At 42.7% G+C, this 9,635-nt stretch overlaps 1 long non-coding RNA gene across 1 annotated transcript; it reads left to right on the top strand.

Annotated features, from left to right (window-relative positions):
• Positions 1-2,064: 2,064 nt before the first annotated feature.
• Positions 2,065-7,137, top strand: LOC310668038. Its single transcript, XR_014506567.1, has 4 exons — positions 2,065-2,111; positions 3,606-3,699; positions 4,863-4,947; positions 6,666-7,137. It is a non-coding gene; the product is annotated as an uncharacterized lncRNA (long non-coding RNA).
• The last annotated feature ends 2,498 nt before the right edge of the window (positions 7,138-9,635 follow it).

The following is a 9,635-nucleotide window of genomic DNA, read 5'->3' as shown; positions in this document are numbered from 1 at the left end:
GAGACAACACAGGAGAAATGTTGGAAATGGGAGAGTCAAGATTAGCATCGGAAACAAGGGGAGGGAGTCAATATAAGCATCTTAAACGAGCAGGGAGCATGGAGATCAGCATCAGAATGAAGATCTTCACTCTCCTCTTCACTCCCCAATTTTACCCAGTGCTGATTTACACTCCTTCCTTCTTAAACGTCACTATTTGCTGCTTCTCCCTCTTCCCCAAGAGAGGGACGTGAGGCTGTGAAACAACTCCCATGGGTTAGGGGAGGTTGGTTGGCTCACAGCAGCTGTGATTCCCTCCCTTAGTTCACCTTCTCCACTGTCTAGGCCAGGGGTCAGCAAACCTTTTCAGCAGGGAGCCGATCCACTGTCCCTCAGACCTTGTGGGGGGCCGGACTATATTTTGGAAAAAGTAAATAAAAAATAAATGAATTTCTATGCCCCACAAATAACCCAGAGATGCATTTTAAATAAAAGGACACATTCTACTCATGTAAAAATCTGGGCTGGATTTAGAAGGCAATTGGGCCAGATCCGGCCCCCAGGCCTTAGTTTGCCTGCTCATGGTTTAGGTGGTGCTGCAAACTAGGTTGTTGTTGTTGTTGTCGTCGTATTATTTCTTTGTGTATTTCACTTATTAGTTACTCACTACAAAAGGTTCTCTAAGCTACTGTCAGGGACTGGGCAGAGGAGGAATGGTGGAGACTGCCTCCCCACCCTGACCCTCCCAGGGAGGAGGAAGAGGAAGACAGTATAGATTTACAACAGTGGTTTGTGGAGGTCACAGCACATAGGCAGATGAGGGGGAAAGTTGGGAAATAATAGGAGAGGAGGAGTAGGCAGAACTGGACCAGCAGCTGGCGGACACAGTGTCGTTAGAAAGCATTCCAGACCCTCCATCTCCCAGAATCTGGAGAGCCTTAAAAGTAGGGGAGCAAAGAGCTCAAAGACAGAGGGCACGTAGCAGCACCCAGAAAAGTGACGAAGGATGAAGTGGGAGAGATGGGTGTGTGTGGATTTTTGCTTGTGACAACGGCATTATCCAAGAGGCTGGGTTCTATAACCTCTCTCCGTAAAGATTAAAATAAAAAAGAAACTTTTCCTTGTCTTTATACTTTCCTGGGCAACCAGCTGAGAGCTGCTGACAGCATCCTGACAGCTACATACCAGAGAGAGAGAGAGAGAGAGAGAGAGAGACTCAAAGGCATAACATAAAAACAAAAATAATGCATTGCAGGAAACCTAAATTTCTTAAATTTATATCCTGCTCTTCCTCCTGAATGATGCATAAACAGACCCAGAAAAACAACATCAGAAGATGAAACTTAGCTACAAACAGCAGAATATTTAGCATGATTTGTCAAATGCCTGGGAGCAGCGAGAGTTTTTCACATGGGGCCATAATGGTGTCAATGATTGTGTCTGGTGGACTTCACTGGGGAGCTGCAAGTGGGGAGCCACAACTGAAAAGGCCTTGTCCCATGTTGCCATCCTCTTAATCTCCCTCAGAGGGGTTACCTTGAGAAGGGCTTCAGATGAAGGCCCAAGGCCTTAGGTTCATATTAACTCTTCCTCAAATCTGATTCCCACTGCTGTTTAGGGTGAAAGGACAAGGAGGTGAGCAGGTGGCAACAGCTGCTAGTGCTTCTCATTGCTCCTAGCACCCACAAATTTTCCTCTTGGCAGCACAACAAAAGCAAGTTAAGGGACTATCATCACACAATAGTTGACTTTAAGAACAAAGCCCAGTCATTCCTTTCCTTCCAATTCATATCAGCCAAACCACAAAGCTCATCTTGATGAGGCAACAAATCCTTTTTGTTTCCAGGTCCTTCAGACTTAAGTTCTTATCTCAAACCTACAAACATCATTATTCATTAACACATTTGCATGAATCAAACATGAGGTTTTGGGCTTATTTTTTAAAAAAGAAAGATGTGCACTGATAACAGTGATACCGCCTTTGCTGTGACTAATGCAACTTTGGAGAAGCCAATAGGCTGGGTGATAAAGGGGGTCAGGTATAAATAATGTGGATTGTCATGGGACACCCAGTCCAAGGTGCCTCAACCACTTTTTCTAGGAGTGTTGCATTAGGAAGGAATAGTCAACAGGTAGGTAAATTATCTGTTTTTCTAATCAAAGTTGCTTTATATTTTTCCTTGTCGTATAGAGTGATGCTTAAGATCTAAATCTGCTTTCACTTATTTTCTAAGTGGAAGCTGGGCTTCATCAGGCCCTTGATTAATAAACAGATTTATTTTGAGTGAAGAATAGCCTAAAACGACTACAGAGAGGAAGAAGGGTCCATGAGCTTAAATTAGCCATAACTCAGTGATTTCTGGGGTCATGTCTTTGAGCAAATTTATGATTTCATAACACATGAACCTGTGAAATTCATTGTCTGAAATTCACTGACTGAAGCATCTGGAATTGATCCCTCTTCATGAACTATCTTTCTGCCTATCTTATTACAGTATAGTAATACAGAATTTTTCTTTTTTCAAGTAACATATTGATTTTTTTGATATTTTTCCATTAGGAATATTATTATTATTAAAAACATCCCACTCCTTCTTCAAGGAGCTCAACAGGGCATACAAGATTTTCCATGTCCCTCACCCAGTGCTATTTTTCTAGAAAAAGAGGTGCTGGAACTCAGCATGAACTCCTCCATTGTTCTCTTATAATGTCAATGGTGCTCATCTGAGAGGTGCTGGAACTGAGTTCCAGTGAGTTCCGGTTGAAGGCAAAAAAAGCCCTGTCCTCCCCACATTTTTCCAAAACAACCCTGTGAGGTAGATTGGACTGAATGATAATGGCTAGTCCAAGGTCACCTAATCAGCTTTGTGACCGAGTAAGGATTTATAATCTGGATTCCCCACTTCAAAGCCAATATTTGAACCACTATGCTACACTGAGCTTCTGTTCCTATGGTCTATTTCTCTGTTCTGCTTCAACAGTCAACCCTTTCAAGAAAGGAAATGAGTGGTTTGGCAAGGACTATGGAGACCAGATGCACAGAAGCTTAGGGCTCCTATATTCTTATCGGACCAGCAACAATGGGGATAGCCACAGAGCCGATGTGAGTGGCGCTGTGGTCTAAACCACTGAGCCTCTTGGGCTTGCCGATCAGAAGGTCGGTGGTTTGAATCCCTGCTGTGGTGGTGAGCTCCCGTTGCTCCGTCCCAGCTTCTGCCAGCCTAGCAGTTCAAAAGCACGCCAGTGCAAGTAGATAAATAGGTATCGCTGTGACAGGAAGTTAAACGGAGTTTCCATGCGTTCTGGTTTCTGTCACAGTATTCCGTTGTGCCAGAAGCAGTTTAGTGATGCTGGCCACAGGACCTGGAAAGCTGTCTGTGGACAAATGCCAGCTCCCTCGGCTTGAAAGTGAGATGAGCGCCACAACCCCATAGTCGCCTTTGACTGGACTTAATCATCCTTTACCCTTTTCTTTTCTTTTTTTCACCTTTTAGTCACCTTTTCCCCCCAAGAATACCCCAGGCAATAACATTACATAGGGTTGCCATATTTCAAGAAGTTTTTGTTTTTGTTTGCAAAGTCTCCATATTCACCAATTTTTTAACACTTTAACACTTCTGATATAGCCATACGCCAATTCAGCAAGTCACCACATAATCCTGCAGTAAAGTATTCTTCAGGTTGTTAAAAGAAACAAATCCTTCTGCCATCTCACGTAAGGTAAGTAAAAAAAAATATTAGCATTCACTCACAACCCCTAAAGTTCAACACAATATTGGGGAGACATTTTTTACCCCAACCTGAAACTAATGAAATTCAGCCCAACATGAATGCAAAAGTTTCTAGTGCTGTTTACAAAGATCAGTAATAACACTAGACAGTCATAAAGTGGTTGTCCCTTGGAAGGAGAAATTTAAAATTATTGAGGAAGTGGGAGAGGAAGTGCAAGCACTGTGTTGGTTGGAGGAGGAAAGGAAGTGTGAACACAGAAGGGATGGTGTCTGGAAAGAAGTGGAAGAAGTGAGAGATGGAGGAGAAGGGTGGAAGAAAAGGCAAGCAAGGAGAGGGGGGAAGAGTAGCAAAAAGCTAAAAAGAAGAAATAAGGGAACAAGGAAGTGAATGGAGCTAAGGGAAGCTGAGGAAGCAAAAAGGAAAGGATGGGAGGAAGGATGAAAACAAAGAGGTAAAGAAATAGATGGAAAGGTAATCGGAGGGTGTTGTGCTCCCCTCTGATCTGGCCTACCACTGCCAGACAGCCTGCACAGGTAACAATAATATTATTGTTACTATTAATATATTAATTAATTACATTTATATAATTTCTGCCAACCTAGCAGTTCAAAAGCACGTCAAGTGCAAGTAGATAAATAGGTACCGCTCCAGCGGGAAGGTAAACAGCATTTCCATGCGCTGCTCTGGTTTGCCAGAAGCGGCTTAGTCATGCTGGCCACATGACCCGGAAGTTGTATGCCGGCTTCCTTGGCCAATAAAGCAAGATGAGCGCCGCAACCCCAGACTCGGTCACGACTGGACTTAACGGTCAGGGGTCCCTTTACCTTTACCTATATTTATATAATATTATATTTATATTATAATATATAATATATTAATTAATTAATAATGTTAATAATAATAATTAACATTATTATCCTCATGAATAATATCCTTAATGAAGACAAGTAAAGCAATCAATGTGTACATAAGGAAAACTGCCTCCCCTACTTTGTCAGTGTCCTCCACCCACTGAACTTTGAGCCTGGCTATGAGAGTAAGGCTCCAGCTAATTTGTATATTATCCTGGTATGTGGCTGAGGCAATTTTTTCTACCCTGGAGTGCAAATGGCATTTGCTTCATTTCACTCAGCTGGTTTCTCTCCCAACAGAAATCATCTGTACCAGATGAGACCCGCCATCCTGTTGCTGCTCTTTTTATTTGTCGCCATGGGTTCCTCTCGCTCGGTGCGCAGAGTGAGTATAATTACTTTGCGACAGTCGCCATCTAACAGCTTGATCTGTCTGTCCAATCGACTGAAGTCACAGCCTAAACTTTGCTCTCTGCTGTGTTGTGCTGGTTGCTTGTGAACCTTGCCAAGGCATATTCATCAAAAAAAATGGTCCCCCTAGTGCCTCTTAATGTAAGCACAAAAGGCGTTTGATAGAGCAGAAGGAATTTTTAAAACTGCTGATCAGGGCCGGCCCAAGACATTTTGCTGCCTGAGGCAAAAGAGAAAACAGCATATCCTCCCTCCCTGCCACCTTCTTTTTACTACCTCACTGCCCTCCTCCTCTGCTGCCTGAAGCAACTGGAGGTGGCCCAAGGAAGCCCCATCACACTGAAGACAGCGGAGGAGAAAAAGGGAGGCCAGAGAGAAGCAGGTTCTGCTCCTCCCGGGTGATGCCAGAGGGTGGCAAGTGCAGAAGGTGGCAAGCAGCCTACTCCATGGGAGCTTGGATCTGCTGCCCCTCCAGTCTGCTGCCTCACTGAGGTTAATGGATGGGCCGGTCCTCCTGTTGATGTAGGGCAGCCGCACCATTCAAGAGAGTGGTGCATGTGACACTAAAGCATACTGTCTTTTATGTGTGATCAGCCAGTTCACAGCATACCCTCCCAAATCAGAAATGATGAAAAACGTGACGTGGGACCCAGTTTGCAGAGGCAATCGCACCACCCCTCCCCACTGCCAAACAGGGGCAAAAGCAGCAGGGGAGCTGGATTGGGGGGGGCTCCCCTCACCCCTAGGCCAAAGCACCAGCCAGGACTCACCTCTGGTGGGGCATAGGTTCAACAGTGCAACGAAAAGCAGGAGACAGAGACCAGCAGCGCAAGGAGACCCCATTCTTCAGGAGCCGATCTGCTCCTACCCTCAGCTCAGATCCCCACTCCTCCCAGTGCTGTGGGGCAGTGGCGTAGCGTGGGTTGTCAGCACCCGGGGCAAGGCAAGTAATTTGCGCCCCCTAACCCGTGGATTTGCGCCCCCTAACCCGTGGATTTGCGCCCCCTAACCCTAACCCCCAGATGTTGCGCCCAGTGCGGCCGGCCCCCCCTGCACCCCCCACGCTATGCCACTGCTGTGGGGCGCATGTCCACATACCAGCCCCATGCAAAAACACATGTCTTTTGGTCCGGCTGTCTCACGAGAGAGTGCGGAGCAAAAAAACCGGGACATTCTAGGATCCATTCAGAAGCCAGGATGGTTTCTGTAATTCTGGGGTGTCCTGGTCAAATCAGGATGGTAGGGGGATATGTCCATTCAGAACTGAGGAAGGTCTCATTTGGTGGTGGCTCAGTGGGGCTGAACAGCCCTTATGATTCTGAAAGGGAATGTTCAGAATCTGGTCTCCAGTCACATCCAAACCATCCATTCAAAACACTCTTAATACCATTTCAACAAACCATGGCTTCCCACAGAGAATCTCAGGAACTGCAGTTTCTAAAGAGTGCAGAGAGCTGTCCGGAGACTCCCTTACAGGGTTACGCTTCCCAGCACCCGTAACAGTTCCTGGGATTCTTTGTGGGGAAGCGTTAACTGTTGAAGTGATATGAGCACTTAAAATGTGTGTTGTAGGCGTGACCTTCTTCTCTGATCTCTCTCCAAGACCCTAGCAGATCAAAACAGATGTTTCCACTTGTCTTCATTGTGCAATGAAATTACCAGCGTACATGAGAACATGCTTTGTTTTCACAGCCTAGAAACGGAGATTGGACCAAGTATTGGCCAACGCTTGGACTTCACAACTGGTGGCTCTCAGGAATTCTCAGGCTGCCACCTCCTTTTGTGGTGGTTTATGTGCCTTTCAAGAAGCCCTCCGTGACCTCTGGTAATGCAAAACCTGTGACACCTGGAAGAGTTCCGGATATAAACAGAACTAATGCAACACCAGGTTCAGAAACAGGAACTAGTGGTAGAGGAGACAAGAACATGGGAAGAGGGGATCGCGACCCCCTGGTCACACCTAGTCACTATTGAATTGCTGAGGGAGTCCATGGTTAGATTTCCTGCATTTCAAAAAGGCGAATGCAGCCGAGTGTGTGTCATGCAGATTAGGTGTTGAGAAGGGGGCTTTAATTTCCCCACCCCAGTGCCATTTATCCTGATCTAAATTGCTCTCTGGAGCTGCTCTGTGCTTTGGGAGGCAAAACATACAGACGCTATACAGGCTCCAGTATGCTTTACGCCTTAGCACAAATAGCAGTTGGGTGGGGTGGGAGGCGGGATTTAGTTTTTTTATATATATAATATTTTTTATTAGGGTTTTTACATACAAAGAAAAAACAACAGAAAAATACAAAAGTACAAAAATACAAAACAACAAAAACAACAACGCAAAAAAGGAAAAAAAGAAAAACGAATAAAAACAATTCCATTTTCATAGTATTCCTTGCATTTACTTATTTCTCAGACTTCCCCACACCTCCCCTCACTGTATTCCAGTCCATATATTTGATCTGCAAATCCCTTCCCTCTATCTTAACTAATCTTTATCTTAATCTTAATATCTTAATAAATTAAGCCTTTTAATTTTACACCTTTTGAGCTTTGAATTTTCTATACTCCTACACCACTTTATTACTAATAACCTTTTACGTTCAATCCGATGTCATTCTAGCACTCATTAATCTTATAATATTTCTGTAAATAGTCTTTAAATTTCTTCCAATCTTCTTCCACTGTCTCTTCTCCCTGGTCTCTGATTCTGCCAGTCATTTCTGCCAATTCCATGTAGTCCATCACCTTCATCTGCCATTCTTCCAGAGTGGGTAGTTCTTGTGTCTTCCAATACTGCGCAATGAGTATTCTTGCTGCTGTTGTGGCAGGGAGGCGGGATTTAGGTCAGGTAAATGGCATGAGACGAAAGGGTTAACAGTGGTTCTGAATCCCCCCCAGCTCATGAATCTTCTGCACTCTCATTTTGTTGAGCCCTCAGATGCTGCACAGAATTGAAATGAAACACCATGTAATCAAAAGGAATTACAGAGATCTCAAACTGAGTTAGCATTCATATTGGGGTATAGTTGTGGTTTTTTTGGTTCTTTTAGGGTTTTTGGTTTGTTTTTTTTTTTTTTTTTTTTTGCTGAAGGGAAAAGTAAGAAGGATAAATATTAACCTTAGTTGTTTTCTTTTATTTCTGTTTTCTTCCTGTTCCCCTCAGAGACTCAATAATCCCTTAGTTTCTTTCAAATTTGTTTTCTTTCTGTATTTTGGTAAATCATCTTTATTATCTTTTATTGGTTGAAAGCTGGTTATGACTTTTGTAACCATTTAATATATATACGTACTTTTACATTAAATTGGAAATCCATGTTAAATATCATGCCATTGATATTTTATTTTTTTAAAAATAGTGCTTGTCTGACATGGTGTTTAAATAGTGCTTAAGTTCAAAACACTTTGACCACAGTGTCTGATTTGTAAAGTGCTGGCTTAAAAAACCCAACAGTTTTCTTCAATCTTTATATCTGTGTACCACATATTAAAATCATAACATGTTGTATACCAACAGAACGGTGAGATCAACTGTGACAGATGAAATAGGTTGGATGGTATGTTCCATTAATAAGTGAAGCTGAACCAAGCAAACAATTGTCTAGCTAACAAATCCATAGCCAACCTGATCTTTGTAAATGGCATGATTGCTGTATTTCCTAAAATGGACACCAGAGGGAGGAAAAACACAAGCTACTGCAGGATAGCATCTTTTTTTTATTTTATATTTTAAAAACAACTTCATAAGAGAGAAATAAACGACATTTGTTTTGAGTTCAACACAATTTCTAAGATCAGGAATTGTAAGGAAATGATTGGAAACACCAGTAGTAATCTTCTAAATGAATATAAGAAAGGCAAATATAATACCTTGAGGTGCTTTTGGTGCTAGGAGTAGGTGTGATGTTTTTATCTTGCACTTGTATCTTGCATTCACCAAGAATCAGAGAAAAGGAAGTCTATTTTAACCGACAGTGCAGAGTCGGAATCAGTGCTGGATTTACGTATAAGCTAAACAAGTTTTAGCTTAGGGCACCACTCTCTTGGGGGCCCCCAAAAAATTTAAAGGGAAAAAACCCCCCTGGATGTACATTTCCAAAATATAAGATAAAAAACAAATAAAATAAAACCTACATACAGCAACAGTGTTTTGTATTGTGTAGGCTCCTATGATGTAAGTAATGGGCCCCGCCTGCTAGCCTGCTCCCTAAAATATCACTGGTTTGCTTTTATTATTTCATGTTATAGCAAGTTTCTAGAGACTAGATTATGAGTCTTTGTAAATTGTGTGTCTAAAGGAACCTTTGTTATTGCCAAATGCCAATGTGTTTGCATTATTAAGTTTGTTATGAATAAAAAAATCATTTTAAGTTGGGGCTTAATAATTATTTCACTATTAATATACTTCTTCTCAATTGTATTTCAGTTCAACAATTACTTTGATAAAATACATATTTTGTTATGTGCAAGTGCCTTTAGGTACCTGTTAGGTTCATAAATTACCATATAGCAGATATTTAACACACAAAAACCAGCGGCAATTTGTTGTTGACAAAGGACAGCTGGCTATATAAAGGGCCTCATTACCTTCAGTAGCTTAGGGCCTCATCAAACCTAAATCCAGCCCTGGTCGGAATCATCCAACAGCAAGTGCCACACAATACAGTCCTC

The sequence above is a fragment of the Podarcis tiliguerta genome (assembly GCF_965153285.1).
Source record: "Podarcis tiliguerta genome assembly, chromosome: 17".
NCBI lineage: Eukaryota > Metazoa > Chordata > Lepidosauria > Squamata > Lacertidae > Podarcis > Podarcis tiliguerta.
Note: the sequence above shows the minus strand (reverse complement) of the source record. Positions and strands in the feature narration are given on the sequence as shown.